Consider the following 20,680-nt stretch of genomic DNA (forward strand, 5'->3'; position numbering starts at 1 on the left):
AGATTCCAAAACCAGGGTTTAACAAAAGCTACAATGGACAAATTGTTAAGCTTCATGTGTTTGCTCATGGCCCTTGGGAAAACTTTCATAGAGTATTTTCTATAAATAAAAGAGAAAATATTTAGCAGACACCAAACGTCCTTTCTTTACCCAGCTTCTTCCCTATTTCCCAATGATTGTACTTTATCTTAAAAACAAGTAGTAAGAAGCTTTGTTGGATCTTACTTTATTTTTGTTTCTTCACCCATAATAAAACATGACTATTGACCGTGTATTTTGGGATTTGGGAGGAAAGGGCCCCTTGTTTAAGGGTGTTTTGAACTAAATGAATATACATTGTTGTTTTTTCTTGGCACAGCTCAAGCTGGCATTTCCCCATCAACTATGATGAGTAATTTTATAGTTATATAACTAGATTTTGTCACAACATCTACTGAGAGTCACCACTATTTTCATTTGTGCATAAATGATGCCACAGACACAAGGGCTGCCTTTTAGTTTAGAACATATTCTTGGATAGCTTTCTCTTCATGCAGCAAGGAGAAAAAAAATCCCAACTTCATGGGAAATGACAAGAGACACTAAAATACTCATTACATCATAAACACTACCTTTTTAAAACTGGGAGGCAACTGAGGCCATTTTAAGTTATGGTCCCATTTTGGACTCCCATGACTTCTTTTAAGATCAACATACATTGGGTTTTTAGGTAGGTAAGGTAGTGTCTGAATATCCCCCAAGAACGTGTAGAACGAGAATATTCCAGAATCAAGTAATTTAAGTGCTAAGTATAATAAGTATAATCTCAATGTCCAATCATATTGCAGAAAGATCCATACTGTCTTTGTTTCTTCCTTATAAATACTCCAGAATCTATCCATGTAGAGATTCTTGATGCTTCTAGTAACACAAAGATAATTCCTCACTTGGATGGCAAATGTGATCATCACATCAAAGAAGGACAGAATACTGTTTTTAGGTCACTTTTAGAAGCACACAGATAGGTCAGTTCAACCCGAATCAATACATAGTAAACAGAGAAATGTTTCTGGCCACACTGCCAGGGGTGAGGAGTAGGACACAGTCCTTAACCACGTCACCCACAAACCTAGTAGGAGGAGTGAGAAAAGCAAAGCAACAACTGAAGACAATGTGACAACTGACCCATCAGAAAAAGGTCAAAGATCCACTAGGGGTACAGGAGAGGACACCCAAGTGGTCTTGAAGGGTTGAGAAGAAACTTCTATAAGAAGTGGCCCTTTAGTTATAAAGGATTTTACCAAATAGAGCAAGGGACTGGAACTGACCCAAAAGGAGGAAGAGCATATTTAAGAAAATGCTGATTGGAGGGAACCCAGGCACAGTTAGCTGTGTATGATTAGGCACCACTTTGAAGTATGTAGAAGGAAGGAGGAGGAGGAAGGCAGGAAAGGTAGGCTGGTCCCAATAGTGAAGGGAATGGTACATCATACCAAGGATGGCGTGCACTCACAGGTTTTGGAAGGCGGAAGTGACATGGCCAGTTCTGTGTGCAGAACGATGACCTTTCTCAGAGTGTGAGGCTGATGATGTAGAGGCAGCTAGAAGCTTCCTACAATATCCAAGAAGGAAAGAACAGGGGCATGAACTAAAAGCAACAGGGAAGCAAAGACGTGGGCAGGTCCAACTGAGGTACAGGAATTAGAACGTACAGGATTTAATGAGTGCCTGACTCTATAACTGGTAGAAGTAAGTCCAGACTTCTGCAGCAGCAGGGCCTAAGGACAAATGCTGGCACTGTGCGTGGAATACATATGAACACATGAGCCAGGAATTTCAACCAACAACTCCCTGGGGCTGCACTGCCCAGCTGCTGCTACACTTGGATGAAGGCCTGTCTGCTGCCCATGGGGCTGAGCAGAGCCCATGGTGGCTCCTGCCTGTTCCACTCACCTCTCCTGGCTTCATTCTTTCCTTGCTCTGAAAGTCCTGGCTGATGGAAGGTTTGTGAGGACGAGCAGCAGCAGAGACACTTAAATTTATGAACTGTCACAAACTGAGAGCTATATGGGAGCATATCATGGGAAGAAGTAGGGCTGTCTTATGAAAGTAGTCAGCCCCTAGAAGGAAAAAGAGACTAAGAGCCCTCATGGCATTCTTGGCACACCCTTTGTCTATTAACTGCATGGTATTGGGATAATTTATAGCTACTTAATGGGTAGAACAAAATATATACCCTGACTTGTTGAACTGCTGTGAATAGCCACCAGATGAGCTCTTTAAGCTCCCCAAACAATTTAGAAGGAGCCAGAACAAAAGGTCTCAATCTTACTTCAACTGCAGTAATGTTAAGGCCTCTACAAAATTTTATGCTTTGTTATTTTTTCGACAAATGGATCTGTTTCAAATCACTGTTTATAAAGCCTGAAAATGAACTCAGGCCCAGAGATGCCATCTTTGTAATACTGTAATACTGTAGGTGCACAATATTAAGAAACTATGCTTGGATCTTCATCACAATTTTCCCACATGGAATGTTTTTCTGATTAAAAGTAAGACTGATATAAATAAATAAAATCTTTAAAAAATAAATAAAGCTCCCAAATATAATGTGTAAAAAAGGAGGAAGAGAAAAAGAATTATAGTAAAGGTTTTCCTCTACAATTATCATTAGGCAAGATAAAAACAGGTTTATTATACATATTTGTTCACATAACTAGAATATTAGAGAAGATGAGCAATTACCCAGTACCACACAATTTAGTGGCTTAGAACCAGGATGAAAAGCTTACACCCAGATTGGGCTTGAATTACATTACAACCTCTAGGTTCCATAAGGGAACTTGTGAGTTGTCCCAGTAGCTGAAACATACACTGAGGGATCTTCTTATCATAGATACACCTTTTGGAAGAGTTTACTGATTCTTCGGTGTGTATTCAGCTTCTTCAAATTCTCATTTTAAATGAATAGGCTAAAATAGTTTTAGGCCCAATTAATGCAAATCCTTAACTGATGAGAGAGATATTTCCTCCAGAATCTGATAGTCCAGGAAACAAAGCAAACCTGGAAAATGAATACAAATAGGATAGATGCACTGGTGGATGGTGCCTTTATGTTACCAATTCAATACCCAAAACACATTACAATGCAGATTGAAAGGGTTAAGGTGCTGTCTTGGCATTTTTCTTGAATCTCTGACATCATCATTTATTGGATTCTCTACACCTGTAAAACCTAAAGCTGGTTCAGAAGCACCTCTGTTTATGCCTTTCTCTTCCTGTCCCTATCACAAGATGTTTTTTCCAGTATCTCCTCCCTTTTAAAAATGTGTCCTTTCAAAATATTTTCCCTACTCTCTTGGAGTATGTGCATAGGGAGATTCACATTCTCTTTCTAATACAATTAATTTGTATTACCTGCTAATCTATAGCACTACTTCTGCCAACTTTCATTTCTCATCTTCATTTCATCTCAAGCCCCATTTCCTCAGTTCTTGATGTGTTCAGTATATAAGCCCCTATACCCAGAGTGAAGTCAGGCAGGGGCTGACAGGCATCTGGAAGCCTAGACACATCAATGAGTAAGAACTCTTCTCTGGCCTGGAAAAATGGCCAGAGGATCCCATGGGATCAGGGAGATGTTTTATTGAGGTGCTGACCCCTAGCTGCCTGCCTGCAAACCCGGGCTGGCCAACACTCTGCCTGGAGAGTGGAGGCAGATACATGTCCACTGTGCAGCCTGCAGAGTATACTGCTCTATAAATCAGAAGCAATATTCTTAACACGCTTTCCTAAATATGATATACGGCCCAAGGCAACTGCCAACAGATACATTTTCTTGTGGATTCCGGTATACTTTGCAAACTCTTAAGGCCTTTGTAGTGAAAGTGCCTTTCTCAGTTTCCCCATTTGATTGTACACAGCTTCCCAACTGGCCAGATGCAATGCATTTGTGGGCAGTTTTCCATTGACGTGATGTAAGGGTGGTTGAATATTTTGTGCTTGGACAGCCTGTGATAAAGCTATTTCACTTATTTTGAGTATGAAGGACAGCATTAATAGTACCCAACCAAGACACAGAGTAATGTCTAATAGGAATACATCCAGTATTTCAAGTGATGGCCAATGCGAAGAGGAATTTGCTACTGGACTCTCTGCAGCCAGAGGAATCAGATAATAATACAGCAAAGGGTTGAAATCAGGTTCCTAGGATAAGAAATACGGCATGCCCTAGGGTTAAAGTCGAGAACAGGAGTGTGGGGGTGATCTGTGAAGAGGGCACTAGTTTATCATTTTAGTATTAAAACCCACAAACCCTTTCCTCAGTTTTGCCATTTACCAGTAGATGACTTCTGGGAGTCAGCTGATCCTTCTTAGCTGCACACCCAGCTGGTAGGTCTCTTCTGACCTACATTCTATGACCAGGATCAGTGGGAGTGTGACTGGGGCTGGCCAAGGGATGGAATGGTGAGTGGAGAAGAAGAGGGAAAGAGCAGGGAGTTTTTTTGTGTACAATGAAGATCCCATTGCAGGAAATCCAGTCAGGACAGAGAACTGTGACTGCCCTTCAGCCATTCGTGACTTGGTGATAGCCCAGGAACCAGCTTTGGGCATCATATGGCACATGGTACCTTGTTCTCCATAGGGAAAGCAACTTCTTGAGTGTTTCTCACATCTTAAGCGATATAATGAAAAAGAAAACTTACTCAAGCTCCCAAGGCCTTTAGACCTTCCAGACACCCTCACCACATTCCTGAGGTGAATCAGCTCATATTCCTGTGGCGCTGTACCACTGAGAGGCTGATCGAGGCATACTACAGTTCCTATCTGCAGCCTTGAAATCTTCATTTCACTTGGTAATTCACTACAGAGAGTTCTTGTGTCTGCTCTTACCATTTGGGGGTATAATTTTTATGAAATTCCACTGTGACAAAACGTGGTGGGTGCTCAAATATTTATTGACTATCCTAGGAACCATGCGTTCCCCCCTTTTTAATGACTAGTAACAATTTATGCATGAGAAAGCTTCAAAAAAATGAAAATAAAACACAAACACTTTAAAATTATCACAATGTACATTTCCAGAGGTCCTTGGTTCAAGGGTAAAAAAGCCAGAGAAGGCCTTCCTGTGGACACTACAGTGGTTGGCCCCTAGCAGTCTTGCAATCTTCATTTCTGACCTCTAACCCCCTCTTGCTCCCTGCCAGCCACATTGGGCCCTGCTAATCCTGGAATGTGCCAAGTATATGGAGCCCTTGTACTTACTATTCCTTCTGTCTGAAATAAGTCCCTGGGATGCCTGCAAGACTCACTCCCTACATTTCCTTTCTCAAATGTCACCTCATTAGTGAGGCTGTCTCTGGTTATCCAGTCATTTTACAAAAATAGTGCTATCCACCCTCTATCACTTCTTGTCACCTCTACCTTGCCTTTTTCTTCATCCCATTAACTACCCTGTTCTTACTAAGATGTGAGCTACTGGATAGATGGACTTCTGTGGTTGACACTGTTCCTGTAGTATCCTTGTGTCTAGATATATGCTTTGCTCATTGTGAGGGCTTAGATATCTGCTGAGTGAATTTATACTAGTTCTATGCCCTCTCATTTAGATATATTACTAACTTATTCGGCATCTACATTTGCCCTACATATCCTGCAAATTCTACCCATTTCTTAGAAATCCTGGGTAACTAGGTCTATTCTTTACCACGAAACTAACTTTGAAATATGAACCAAGATTTCTTGAAAAGTCAGTCTTCAGAAACACATTCTTCCTTATAGAGAGCTCTGAGAGGTGGAGCTGCTCCTAACACAGCCTGGGAGCAGAGGCTTAGGGAAGTGGGTCTATCAAAGGACTGGGGTCTGCTGTCTGACATGAGTAATGAATCTGGGGACTATTCTCTATGCCTGAAACATACATTCTTTTTATTGTTGAGATGAAAAGCAACTGCCTACTTAATTTATACATCAAATGTTGAAACCGTCCCTTACTCCTTATCTCTCTGCTTGTTTGACTAAGACCATTCAAATTCCCAGTGTAGGAACTGGATTACTGAGGGTTTCTTCTTTCAGTGGAGTAAAATTTCATCTATTTGAAAAAATATGCTCAATAACTGAAAAGGGTAGTTACAAAAGCCTTTCCTCCTTCCTCCTTTACCAGCTTATTATCACAAAGCAGAATTGCATAATGAATATTTCTCTGAATCACATATGCCGTTTTTCATAGACACTAAGAACTGGATCTCAGTGAAAAACGGATCAGAAGAGATCCTGTAATTCAAACTCTATTCGATTTGTTATTAAGAACTCAGTAACAATGTCCCTTATGCTCACCTAGCACTTATGGTTTATAAAACACTCCCACAGATGGTATCCCATTTGAGTCTCATACTACCCTTGGCCACAAGCAGGCCTGTATGGTTCTTTCTGTCCACACTGACAGTGGAAGCAGCAGAGGCCAAGGTGTCAACCTGAGAGCAGAAGCTCCTCACAGAACCTCGTCTTCTCTCACTCCCTATGCAGTTATCACCAAGTGAAAACCACAGCTTGGCCAAATTGTCTAAATGTCTGCTCTGTCATAATTGTCATTTAAAATTATTTCAAAACATGGCTATCATTTAAAAAAATATTTTAAAATTTTGGACATAAAATCGATATCTTTCAAAAGATTTAAATCCAGATAATCTTCTAACTTGACTTTAGTGCATATCCTAAGATCAATCTTGCCCCCAAATTAAGTGTTTTTCAATGCGACAATACAGAAAATTACTTTAACTAAAAAACAAAAACAGAAAAAAGTTGAAAATATGGATTCAGTGGTTACTACACAGAATTTGGAAGGAAGCTTTGCTATTCCCTCAGCTTTGATGGGAAAGGGCTCTGAGTACACTTGCCAGATGTTCTCAGTGATTTCTCACCTGTGCAGTCAGATGCAGCTAAGTGATAAAAAATCAGGAGCCAGTTATATCAGTTAAGCTGAACTCAAAAGTATTTATGAGGCCACTATTATCAGTTTACTACCAATTGCTATGGGCTTAAAAACATTTTTAAGACCAGTTCTTTACCCTAATGGTGCTTAGAATCTTGGTGATAACTGCATACAAAGCAATATGTAATTAAGCACTAAACAAGGAAAATACCGCAGAAATTCAGAGGAAGGCCAGCTGGAAAGGTCATAGAATGTTCCCTGGGGTTGGTCAAATCCTGAAGGATGAATACAGGAGACAGGATAGTTTTCTCAGCAGGAGTAATGGCTTAGTTTAGACAAGTAGGGATGGAAATAAACACAGCATGCCAATTAAAAATAAAAATCTATGTTATAGTATGTTTTTGCAAGTCTCATACAATGGATGAGATGGGCATCATCATCTCAAGAACTCTGGGATATTAGGGTACTCCTTCAGAAATTCTATTTAATAAGGGCTGCTTAGGAGAAATGATAGAGAGGATTCTGGGACGAATGATCCATTACTTAGGAAATAAAAACTAACACACCAGTGAAAGAAGGGGAGACAGCCATGACATGGAGGTAGGGATGAGATGCTGTAGGAAGGTGAGAAGGAAACAGACGGGGAGAAATGCTCTGCCCTCAGTGAAGCGAGGTATTGATAATACTCAAATGTTTTCTAGAAACTAATTTCAAGTTCCTCAAAAATGTTTTAAGATGGAGAAAACCAAGTTACCTTTGGGAAGTCTAACAAGAGCAAGGCTCATTCAAGAGACCAAGTAATCTAGGGTTGTCCTAGCTCTGAAGGAAAAAAACCTTCCCTCCAATTTGGGACCGACAGCAGGAATAGCACAAAGGTGGGTGGGGAGAGCCAAGAGTAGAAGCACAGGCATGATTAGTGAGGGCAGCGCAGCCCAGCGCCTGGCTTCCGGAATCGAAGCAGAAATTTACAAAGCGAAGTTAACACCAGCAGCTGAGAAGCAAGAAAGCTTAAACAGTTACTAGATGTTTAAACCATCCCCTGGCCATCCTGGAGTCTAATGACCTAGAAGAAAGTCCTGGGTGAAGCTTAGGGCCAAATACTAATGCAGTCTTTACTCAAATACCTCCCCATGCTGAGGACCAGGGAAAGTGGGTTTTGCATCTTTAAGAAAACCCGATCCCTACACATCTCCTTACTTCCTTACAGGGGAGCTTGGCCATGGGGAAGAAAGGAATTAACTAGTCAATTTGGAATAGTTCCCACTTTCACAAATAGTATAGAGCTCTTGCTAGTTCCAAGAGGGTACAGAAAAGTACAGACGCCGGGACAGATGCATCCTATCTTGTCTAGGAGAGGTACTGCTCTAATAAGCCAATGAAAATGAAGTGAATTAGCCTCAGCCAGGGCCCTCCAATCCTAAACTGGGTGGGACCTGTCAATGAGTAATTCTGGAGCACTTTACTCCAACTCATTTATTTCCTTAAGGAGCAAAGCCTTCCCTTCACACTTCTGGCACCATCAGCCAACTCAAATCCTCATTGAAAGGAAAGATTTTGAATTATATTTGAATACCTGTTCAGCAAACTTCCTCTTTTCACAGATTACAAAGAGCCAATTTCAGCCCAACCTCTAAATTACCTTATAATCCAGAATTAGGGAAGTCTACCCTGTTAGCAATATCGTTTCAGCCTCACTCCATCCCCAAATACTTCTGCCCAGAAGCTGAAAAACCATTAGGGAATCAATTCCTTCCTTCTTTCTTTGATGCCTCTCTTACAGAATGCATGCCCAAAGAAATTCTGATTTTCTCCTCCACACACAGCTCCGAGTTTGGGCTTTCCTACTTCTCTGCTGCTCTAGGTCCCTCTCATGAAGGACGTGCAGTGGAAGTCAGCATCTCAGGTCCTGCAAAGTCTTGTGCTCAGCAGAAGCCTTGAGAGAGTATGCCTTCCACATTCTACAGTATCTGACAGACAATCTGATTGCATGGGAGTTGCTTCGGATGCCTTCTCTCCTTCCCTGCCCACATGGCCACCACATCCCCGGTCTGTCCAGCTTTATGTACTCATCATCTCTGACTTGGCACCACTCTACTAGACCCCTTCCTCACTGACCTGCCTCTACTTCTTGCCTGCCTCCAATCCATAAGCCACACTGTTGCCAAAATCAGTTGACTCTAAAAGATCTGACTTAAAACATATTCTATGTCTTTGCCAGTAGTATAAAACTAAAGTCCTTGGTAGGACATACATGACATGATCTGACTCCTACTCACCTTTCTCACCTCATCTCTGGAACTTCTCTTGTCCCTCTTCTTTCCTGACTTCCCCGTGTTCCCCACAACACTTCTGTGCCTCCAGCTGGCCATGCTGCCTTTCATAACCTTGCATGTCTGGCAAACGCCTACTTGGCTTTCAAGTCTTGGTTCAAAAGCCCTCTAGGACTCTCCTAGGTAGCCCCAGACACTCTTTTTCTGATTTTTACCCATACCTTCATATTTCCCCTGCAATTACTTTTCACCACCATTAAGCTCTCAGGTCATTAATATTTGTCAAATGGATTGGTGAATTTATTAATGAATGGGTGAGAGACACTTATCAGAAGATACAGATTCAGAGACATTGGCATGTGGGCTAGTGACACAGTCATGAGGAAAAAGAAATCATCCAGAAAGAACAAACTAGACCACAAGATGAGAAGACCAAGGTTAGAACTCAGAGAAAAGAGTGACAAACCCTCAGGGAAAGACCATAAAAAAAAAAAAAAAAAAGCATAGGGAGAACTAGGGGCAGTATCTTGGCAGACCAAGGCAGAGGATATTCAAGAAAGGGGAATGGTTTGCACCAAGCTAGTCCTTTACAGTGGTAAACAATAATTATTCCATCATTTTATAAGGACATTTTGGGGAAAATCTTATAAAGTTATACAAACAGGAGGTATACAACATAGACAGTTTAGTTTTTATTAAAATGATTCTTAGTCAAGTCTTATTGTTTCCAATTTCAGATTTTGCCAGTTCAGGTCTTCCTTTACCATGTTGTCTGAAAGGTGTATTTTTCTCTTACCAAGTTTTTCTGACATATAGTATAGTTTCAATGCAGAGCCACTCTCATAACACTAAAATAGATTTCTTTAGGTTAGGTTTTCCAGACACAGAGATGTCAACTTGACCACACTATAAGTTTTTATAGGACAGAAATTAAGCCCTATATTTAAGAGAGAGTGAATAAATATGTTTGGAAAGAATGACGGAATTTCTTAAATTTTAACACAGAAGTTAGGTCATCTAGTATTCTAGCTGTCATCCATACCCTGGCAAATACGGGGCCCTATGGCAAACATTGCTAATTGATTTCGGCCATTTCCCAGCTGAGTCTGCACAAGCCCACAACACCCCACAAGCTACGAGCAACTGGTCAGAGCTGGCCCAGGTGACATTACATCATCTCAAGTTAACTGCATTAGATTTGAGCTTTCATGGCTCTCTGTTCATGACTGCATGGGATACAGCCAGCAGAGCAGCTTGTCTGCTAAGATGACAATGGGCAGAAACAAAGTAGTCAAAATGTGACTTAGCCCTTCTGCTTTATTGTTTATGCCCTTCTTCTATCACAAATTGTGAATAAGAGCTTCTTAAGCTATTCATTTCACAGATATATGTGAATGCCATTTCAGATCAATTCAGAATTGAATTATATACCATGAGGGTTCCAGATTTCTGTCACTAACCACCTCTGGCTGGACACCCTTTGTCAAACAGCTGTATGAAACTTGGGGTTTAGCCATACACTGCTTTTTTTAGGAAGATAAATCTAGCAGCAGTCTGTTCATTCCATGTTCCTGTTTAAAAATGCTTAGCTGGTTTCCCATCATTTATCTATAACAGGATAAACTCCAAACTCCTTTGCATGGCATCAAGTTCATCACAATGAAAGGACAGTTTCATACCCTTTCTCTTGCCTCTGCTCATTATTCCATCATACCAAGTCCTTCTTTGCATAACAGTTGTACTAGTTTTCTATCACTCCTTTCTATGACACTAAGTCATAAACTTAGTGGCTTAAACATACAAATGTATTGTCTTTCGGTTCTGTGGGTTAAAAGTTCAAAATGGATCTTACTAGGCTAATTGGAGAGTTGGCAGTGCTGTGTTCCTTCTGGAAGCTCTAGAACAGCATCTGCTTCCTTGCTTTATCAGCTTCTAGAGCCTATCCACATTCTTGATTTGTGGCCCCCCTCCATCTTCAAAGCCAGCAATGGCCAGTCGAATCTTTTTCACATGGCTTCACTCTAACATGGACTTCTGCTTTCCTCTTGACCCACACAGACTCCAGTGATTACACTGGACCCACTGAATATTCCAGATAATCTCTCCGTCTCAAAATCTTCAACTTAATCACACTGGCAATGTCCCAGAGTGGACATCTTTGGGGGAGGGCTATTCTTCTAACTACCACAATGGTGTTCCTTCTGCCTGGAAAGTTCACTTCTCTGCTTGGAAGACTTCTACCCAAATTCCTGGATCATTCCTTAAGATCCTATGGACATGTCACTATTTTCATGCTCCCCCCTCCTCCAACCCAAGGAGCTCATTTCTCTTGTCTCCTTAGTCCCATATGCAAATGCCTCTCCTGGAGCACTTACCTTGCACTATAGTTTATTTGTCCTCAAGTATGGACAAGTAGATTCTGAGTCACTAAGTCTTATTCATTTCTGCAACCCTTGAGGCCTAACTATTAAAGACTGTGGGGAAGAAAAACGAATATGACATTTTAATGAGTGAAGACCTCATGTGAAGGCCAAGGCAAGACAATAAATTCATAGGGCTTCTGTTTTGAGTGCAGTTTAGATACTAGTTCCAACAGCTCTTCACTGGGTCTTATCACATTATTAACCAAACCCCTTAATCCTTCAACCATTCCAGGGAGGCATTATAGCAAACTTAAACCATTTACATCTAAGGATATTTCTTTTCTTTTTTAAGGATATTTCTAACTTTAATGTGAGTTGCCATTGATCACAAAATGTCAGTTTTAAGTATCCCCCTGGAAAGCTGCACCCCCAAGGCTTGGTGAGGTTAGCAAGTGATGTTATTGGAATGATTTCTGAATCCCAAAACATGACACTCAGCTAACAAATCAGACTATACTACGTTGGAGGTTAAAAGCGACTTTGCCACACTATGTATTTAGTATTTTAGTACCTGGGAAGTTGTCATTAAAAAAAAAAAAAAAGAAGAAGAAGAACAAAAGGTTCGAAATTAAACAAAATTAAATAGCCTCTACTACTCAACTATTTAAATTGCAAGCCAAATGACACGTTAAATACATAATGGCCACATGAATCCAGGAAGATCTATTTTTAAAGGCCAGTGGTTTGCTATGAATATCTAATGTCACTGCCAATAACATACAGTTTAGAAATTGGATAACAAGGAAATGAAATGAAAAATTACATGCCTAGCAGTTGAGTTGAAAGAACGCAACAAGTGCAAAAAAGAAATGATCACCTGTTTCCTAATTTGAATACAGTCTACTTTGCTATTTTTTCTTAATTAGCAATGATGAAACCCCTCTTCAACTTAAATCCTGTCAGTTTGGGTCATTTTAGTTTAGAAGATGCCATTTTCTTGTGGAATTCCTGAGGCAGCAAGCAGTGTTTAAACATGCCTTTGTTAAATTTCACTGCTTTGAGACACCTGGGTGGCTCAGTGGTTGAGCATCTGCCTTTAGCGCAGATCATGATCCTGGGGTACTGGGATAGAGTCCTACATGGGGCTCCCCGCAGGAGGAGCCTCTGCCTATGTCTCCGCCTCTCTCTGTGTGTCTCTCATGAATAAATAAAATAAAATAAAAATAAAATCTTAAAAAAAATTTTTTTTCACCGCTTTTCCTAACCTTGAAAAAAAATGAGGTTTTTTTTTAGATCCAGAAGGGGACCTACTGGCCTTTACTAAACCTATATGCACATATTCCTAGGCCTTGCTGCTTCCTTTAGGTTAAGAAGAAGCCAAAGCTAAAGGGAGACATTACTGCCTGCCACTTGGGAATGCAGCCTGAGAACCAAGACCTGCTACACAGGATAAGTTGCACAGGTATGCAGTACCTGGAGGCAGACTTTAAACTTGACACCTTTTTAAAGAAAAGGGAAGTGCAATTTCTCAAATATTTACATGGATTTTTCTCAAACTTCTAAATTTTTCTATGAATGTACTTAGAAGTACATTTAAGAACAATGAACACCACCAACCAAACCCTTTGGCTAACATGGAAGACTTCAGGCCCAATTTGTAGAAACACTAATCATGCTGTTGCTATTGTTGTCTGGACATTTCAAGCGTTCCTGTTCTTAAATCTTGGTTATGTGCAGGCAAGCATAAAGCCCACTGGGGAAATCACTGAGTATCTGGAATTAGAGCTGGAACCATCTCAGGCCAGAACAAACATTAAAGGCTATTCACAAACCATTGAAAAGTCAACACATCTCCAAAGTCTATTAAGGTCTGTCAAGAATGCAAACAAGAAGTTTTGTAATAAGCTTAATAAATAAAACAACTGAACCTACTAAGTTGTACTTAGGGAAACAGGCTTGAGGATATAGCCTTAGGGGTAGAACCGGTTCCTACTAGAACAAGGACTGTTTACCTCGCTCCCATTAAATCCAACAATCCTAAGAGTGGTAATGGTACTAAATGTTTAGGAAGAACCAAGAGCAGAAACCCCAGTAGGATCTACAAATTGCATTTTTCTGTAAAAGTAAAATACCACTAGGAACTACATCGTTCTAATGTTCTCTCTCTTGAATATAAATCCTCTTCCATCTTGTATTTCATCCTGAACAATTTTACTATGTTCAGCATAGTAGCAACTGAAACAAATGTGTTTCATCTAGAAGCAGAAGTGAGAAACCTTTACAAAAAACACTGAGCTTCTCCAATGCTAGATTTCCAAGTTCTTCATATAAGCTAACACAAAATAAAGATTGCTACAGTAACCAAACTTTTCTGCTAGCAAGTTTCCCTAAAAACAATGACAATTCAACCATAATAGATTATTTTCTACAGTGTGAGCAGATAATGAACCTACATTCTTCTTCTTCTTCCTTTTTTTTTTTTTTTGCTAGCTTGCTTTATAAATCTTGCAAGTTGCAAACTCAAGTTTTTTGGAGGCGAAGGCAAGTTAATAGTCGAGCTTAAAATAAATCGGCTTTGCAATTACTTTTTTTTTTTTTTTTTTAAGTCGATGAAGCACGTTTTCCCCATTCCACGCCATGAAGCAATTCGATGTCAACTTGCTATGGAGTCAAATGCGACAAACTCCGCGAGCTCCCGTCGCGAGGCGGCGGCTTGCTGCACCCACAGCCTCCCGCACGCCTGCAGCACCAGGACGCTGCACTCTTTAGGCTCCGCACGCAGCATCCGAACTCAGGGCCTCTGGGCCACGGGACGGTAGACCCCACCCCCCCACCCCCGCCCCGGGGAAACTGAGGCACGCTGATCCGAGCCACCTGGCTTCCCCCGAAGGCCCCCGCCGCCGCTCGGCGTTCCCCGGCGCCCCGGCGGCTTGGGAGGCTACTCGGCAGCATCCTGTCTACACCGCGGTCTCGGCCGTAGAAGATGATGGCACAAGCCTGTCCGCAGCCCGCAGGACCCCCGGGACCCCCGTACTGGGACCTGGCGGAGCCTCCATCCAGCACCGCCCGAAAGTTCCTGGGCCCCAGCGGCCGCAGCCACCCGGCCGCCCTCCGCGCGCGGGTTCCACCCCCGCCGCCCCCCGCGCCCCCGCCCGGGCCCCCGCGCCCCCGGCCCCCTCCGCGCCGCCTCCGCGCCCCAGCTCACCTGACGCCGCCGCGCCGCTCCGGGGGCCGCCGAGCGCCCCTCGCCATGGCCCGCCCGTGCGGATGCCGCCGCTCCGCCCCGCGCCCGACCCGGCAGCTCCTACCGCGGGCGAGTCGCCTCCGCCGGCGCCGGGGAGCTCCGCGGGCGGGGGCGGGCGCTGCGGGGCTTGCACCTGCGGCAGCCGGAGCGGCCGGTGCCGAGCATGCCCAGTGCGGCCCGCGGGGGCGCGGAGGGGGCGCGGGGGGGGCCGGGCGGCCGGGGGCGCGGGGCGGCCGGGGTGTCGCCGCCGGGGTGTCGCCGCCGGGTTTTCGCGGCAGCCACGGGGAGGGGCGGGGCGGGGCGGGGCGGGCGGGCTGCGGGTGCGGGGTCCGCCTCCAGCGGGCGCGGGCTCCGGGGCTCTGGGTCCCGCCCCCGCTCGCGCACGCGGCTGCCGCGGGAGCCCGGGGCACCGGCTCTGACGCTGCGGGGCGGGGGCGGGGGCGGGGCTCCCGGGGCCCCAGCGCCCTCCCGGGGTGCCGCGGCGCCCGAGGCGCAGGGAGGCCCGGGAACAGGTGCCCCAGGGTCGCACCCCGGGGCGGACTCCCCCCGGCGCCGAGGCCACCTGGAGGCCTTCCCGGGGCTCCGCTGTCCGTGCGGGAGCCGCGCAGGAGCAGGTGGAGGAGGACGCGGCAGGACCTTCTCTGCTGCCTTCTCAGCGGTGGGGTTCCAGGGATTTTTAATTTTCTTCTGGTTTGATTATTTACAGTTTCTAAGTGTTCTCTAGTGGACGATATGGAGCTTTTATAATAAGATATATTATTCTAAAATTATTATTTAAAAACAGCTGCAGAACTTCGGCAGCGCGATCCTACGATGCAAGCAGCGCCCCCATCCCCCCGCCCCCCACCTTTTATTTATTCATTTATTTAGTTTTTATTTTTAAGACTTGCGAGACACTATTTGGGGCCGGGACCGGGCTCCTCCCCCCTCCTTTCGGGCCGCCCCGTGGCCCCGCCCAGACCGACCCTTTTACTCCAGGACCGCCCCCTTCTCCGTTGGTTGCTGGGAAAACCCGGAAGGGTGGACTCTCAACACCTGCCGATCCCGGCGGCTCCGGTGCCCGCTGGGCCTGTTCCGCCGCCGGGCCAGGGCCGGCTCACCAGGAGCGAGGCGTCTCTGAGCCGCTCCCAGCCTCTCCCCTCCTTCTCCCCGTCCTTGGCAAACCAAGCAAAGTAGCACCTCCGACCCCCCGCCCCGAGCTGGGACCTGCAAAGTGGGTCAGGACTGGACTGAGCATGCTCCGGACGGGGCCGGGATGCCGCACGCGGCCGCCTGTCGTTGCCCGAGGTGGATGGAGCTGCGCTCCCGTCACGACACTGAAGGTCAGGAGGCAGGTGGAGGCAGGGCCCTGGAGGTGCTGTAGCTTCCACACGTGCACAGGTCGCTTCGACCCAGGCCCTGGTAGGGGAGGCGAGGGCATGGGGTCTGGCTTGCGAGGGACCCAAAAAGCCGGATTTTTTCCTAAAATTTTGAAATTGGAACTATTTTAACATTGGCTTTACGGCATCTCCAATAATAACACATATTAGCTCTAAGAACTTCTCAGCCCGTCTTTCTTTCGAGAAACCTACATCTTTTTTCAAGTATTCTTTACATTTGCACTAGAACCCTAAATGTTAACTCTCTTTATCAAAGATTAAATGTTTGTGCTCAGTTTCAAATAATTCCACGGTACTACGTACCTTTCTTTTTTTCCTTCTTTCAGACCATTCACTGCGACTCCTGTCCACCTCTCTTCAGATTCTCAGAGGATCAGCAGAATGCTCTCGTGCTATCTTAAACAGGCTTGAGGCAGGTGGGGGAAACTTGCTTTTAACGCTCTGTCACAGAAGAGAAGACTGAATTGGAGAAAGATTACAGGAAAGAGATTTTACAGGCTTGAGGTGAATAGACCCAAGAACCCAGAGAGAGCCTTGCACTGAGCCCAGGCAGGTCAGTAGATAGATGTCCGTATTCTGCCTGAGGAGGAAGAAACTAGACAGATGGGTCAGCTGCCCAGTGACGTTTGGTATGAGAGTGGGAGATACCCTCACTAAGAGTTGGCTTCATTTCGACCTCTCCCTCTCATCCAGCCCGGGTTCAGCTTCAGCATGATTGGAGACACCATCTTTAGTGGAAGGTCACCCCTGGGAAGAGCTTGTGTTCCCCCTAGGCTCTGACTTGTGTTGGGTCACCCTCATCCCTTGGCTTTGAGACCCCATTGCTCTTGGTACTTCCTGAGCACTGCTCTTGATCCCTATAGACATCTACACTGCAAATTTCTGGCTGAGGAAAAGATGGGTAAGACATTTCTTTAATAGTTCATACCGCCTTTCCTTCCCATCTGAAGCTTCCTGGTCCCCAGTTTTTCTTAGTTTTCTTGTCTTTCTGATGGTTCCTTCTCATCTTTGTTCTCCAGGTTCATTTCCTTTGCACCATCCTATTGTAAGTGTTCTGTCCTGTGGCACCTTCCCTTCTGCTTTCCCTTCTGCTCTTCCCATCCGATGACTGTCACTAGCAAGGTGGTGTTCAGTTGATGTGTGCACATGAGGCTGTGAAAGCTGTTAATTGCTGCAATTCTTTCTGGTCCATCAGGCACCTATTCTGATTGGCCCATGTCTATGCCTGACCATTTGTCTCTACTGATTATTAATATTTTTGAATATTTTATTTGCCCCAGATATTATACTCCTCTCCAAATCTCCCTGAGTTCAGACTCTTATATGTAATCTACCAAGTATCTTAATGACTGTGACCCTCAGGAAACTGGAGCCCAATATGTCACAAACAGAATTCATGTGCTATAGCTGCTCTTCTACTTACATGTCCTAACATGGTTACTGGTACTCCCACCTTCTCAGTTCTGCACACCACAAATGCGGATGCTATCCTCGATCCACCCATCTGCCTTTCCTTTGTCATCCAGCTGGTCACTGGTACTGTCCACCCTGCCCTGAGACGTCTCTGCAAATGGACCGTCCACCTGCACTGCCTTCTCAGGCCCATCATCTCTTCCAAATGAGTCTTCTCCCTCTGTATTTCCTCCAATCCAATCTCCATGCCTCCTCAGACTTTTCTTTTTAAGCAAATTATATTTTGGTGTCTTTGCTGAGCCCTTAGAGTATGGGTTCTTAGTGCCTTCAGGATAAAGTCCAACTTTGAAGCATAGACTGGCCCCTGTCTCCCTCTCCAGATTAGTCTCCAGCCGGTGTCTGCTGGTGTCCCATTTCCTAGCCAATCTGTACTACTTGCTATGCATATTCATGCCTCCATGTTCCTTTAGTTTTTCTGTTCCTCTTTCCTCTTGTTCACCCCTTGGCAACTGTTAAGCCTCAGGGTCCAGTTCAGGCTGGGTCCCCGTGACTTCCTCAAGATGACCTCCTCCTGAATATTTCAACTGTATACCTTGTACTTTGTCTTCATTTTGACACCTAACCTTGGCTTTTTTTTTTTTTTTAACTCCTCCACTACATTGTATGCAATGTGATAGCAAGGGCTTGTCTTGATATCTTTGTATCTTTGTATTCAGTAACATTTTACCTAATAAATGAATGATTGACATTTGTACCCATACAATATTTAAAGCTCATTAATTTTTAAAATCCTTCCTGAGTATTGTAAATAGAATGCAAAGAAAAAATATCAGAACAGTCGCATCACATACAACCTGCTGAATGGTTATGCCTTTTTGAGGAATATAAGCAAAATCTCAGATTTGACCTTAAACCCAATGCATTTTCTTTGGTTTCAGAAATCCAGGAAGTGTGTTGTGAGCCAGATGTATTATCAGTCTGAAACTGCACAAAGCTCAGCATTGTATTGCTAATTAATCCACAAATTCCATTGTTCTCTATCACTGTGTTTTCTTCCATGGGGCTGTTAAAATCCTCTAATTATATATTTAATCCTTAGAATAGATTTTGTTTATTTTTTTCTGTTGAAAGTTTGGCACCTCTGGAAAGCAGATTAACCCTTTAGGAATGAACATAATTTTTACAGTTTTACCAGCTCCCATTGTCTGCCCAGAGCACCTAGAGCTTCCTGTGGAGGGGACTGACCACCTGCTTTAGAAACCCCCCCAGCAGATGAGGAACACATTCCAGACCTCAGGGAAAGAATGGTCTCTGGGGCAGCAATTTTAACAAGTCCTCAAGGGATTTCACACACCATATTTGAGAAATGTAGTTCTATGTCATATGAATAAAAGGAAAAATAGTAACTGTTAGTCTAGAACTTCAAGTAGCCCAGATACTGGTTTTCTTGGGCAGACAGATATATATGAGTGGAAAGGGTATCTGTCTGTTTCAAAAAGTGTCATCCTTTGTGTTTTTTAAATAGCCTTGACTTATTTTATAGTCTGAAGAAAATGGAAGAGCACATAGTAAGGTAGCTTCTTGTTTTTCTCTGTGCTGAAGCACCCAGGGATCTTACTCAGTGACCGTGTTGATCCACTTGTTATTCACCAGCACCTTAATCCCCAGTTCAGCCTCCTTTGACAAAAGGTGAGGAGGGCAGTGGAAGTTCTGACCTTACCCTCTTCCTGGAAGAGGACAGTAAGAGGTCTATGACTCTGCATTAGGCTTTTTCCTTGTTCCTGCAAGTCTGAAAGGGCACAATTAGGAAGGGGCATGAAGGAGGAATGAAAGAAAAATACATCTCTCCACAATCTTGTGATTTGCTGGCCAAGGAGAGGGAAGCATCTTGAGAAGTATGAATCAGTACTAGAAAAATATTCCCTTCCTCATTAAGGGTTTAGGCTGAGCCCTTGCGTCGGTCCTTTGGAGGGGTGTGTGTATGTGTGTGTGTGTGTGTGTGTGTGTGTGTGTGGTCCAACCTGTTAGCCAGCGGCAGCAATCAAGAGAACAGATGGCGTGCCTGCAGCTCACGTGGGGCAGAAGCTTCAGCTTCAGGGGTCATGCCCTTCCTAGACTCCCTGTGAGGCGGCACCAAAGCCCTGCCCTCCTGGACCCTTTGCCAGTCTGGAACATTAATGACCTTTGCAGCCAAGCCTCCCACTGGCCAGGGCCTCCGTGCACACAGTGATTCACCTGTGGGAGGAATTACTGGCAGGTTAAAGGATGAATCTCGGATTCGTTTCCTGTGTGTAGGGGCTTTCTGAATGGTAGATGGACATTTGCGCAGGAAGGTTAGAAGAGGGGACCCCCTTGGTAAGAGGTGCGAAAAGAGCCCTGGAGAGGCCAGGCGGGCAGATGGGGTGAGTCCTAGAGGGACCCCTTTGTAAAAACTTGACCTCACAGGTGCTTCTCTCTTAGATTCTAGGAAAGGTATGTTTTGCACATGGCTTAAAATTTTGTTTTAGTTTATGATTTCCCTGGGAAGGAGGGAAGGCCCAACATCCAGCTTCCCACCATAGTGGGGGAGGAGGTCAGTGTTGGGTGACCCAAATATCCAAACAAATCACTGTGCAACAAGTGGGAAAGCAAACATCTGAAGGAAGGCAGCATATTCTCCAGGAGCCCCACAAGTACAATCCTTTGTCCCTGACACTTGACAGGGAGGTCACAGTACCAACTTCAAAATGCTGCTCAGGCCCGTGGGGCTCTCAAGCCCAGGTGAACATCCTCAGCATCACTGTGACCTCAGCTGGAGTAACCGGCTAAATCTGTACAACGAGAAATCCAAAATAAACTCAGAAAGTTGAATTGTCTGCTTCTGAGCTGGTGATTTTTGTGCCTCTCTCTTTTGAGTAGTGAATATACTAGAGTTGAGATGGAAGGGAAGGAAATTCTACATTTTTTTCTTTTTATCTTGTGAAATGTGCCACCAAATGTCTCTGTGTAGACACAGGGACTTCTGTGAGGGCAGAAGCCAGGAAGAAGCCCCAGGGTGTGGTGGGGCAAAGGGCAGAGGATGAGGCAGGTGATAGGGGAGTACAAGCTCTTTGGGGAGCTTAGGG

General features: G+C 44.3%; 1 protein-coding gene and 1 long non-coding RNA gene across 3 annotated transcripts in view; one reads left to right on the forward strand and one right to left on the reverse strand.

Annotated features, from left to right (window-relative positions):
* MFAP3L (microfibril associated protein 3 like) overlaps positions 1 to 14,878 on the reverse strand; it is a 38,270-nt gene extending 23,392 nt beyond the window's left edge. Inside the window, exon 1 of one of the 2 annotated variants that reach the window (XM_072795944.1) lies at positions 14,746 to 14,878. The gene's annotated coding sequence lies outside the window, so the exon portion shown is untranslated. The remainder of the gene's footprint in view (positions 1 to 14,745) is intronic. The other variant, XM_072795947.1, reaches the window with a different exon arrangement.
* Positions 14,879 to 15,295: 417 nt separating this feature from the next.
* On the forward strand, positions 15,296 to 18,341 carry LOC140615884 (uncharacterized). Its single transcript, XR_012016396.1, has 2 exons — positions 15,296 to 16,106; positions 16,490 to 18,341. It is a non-coding gene; the product is annotated as an uncharacterized lncRNA (long non-coding RNA).
* The last annotated feature ends 2,339 nt before the right edge of the window (positions 18,342 to 20,680 follow it).

The sequence above is a fragment of the Canis lupus genome, chromosome 24 (genome assembly GCF_048164855.1).
Source record: "Canis lupus baileyi chromosome 24, mCanLup2.hap1, whole genome shotgun sequence".
Taxonomy (NCBI): Eukaryota; Metazoa; Chordata; class Mammalia; order Carnivora; family Canidae; genus Canis; species Canis lupus.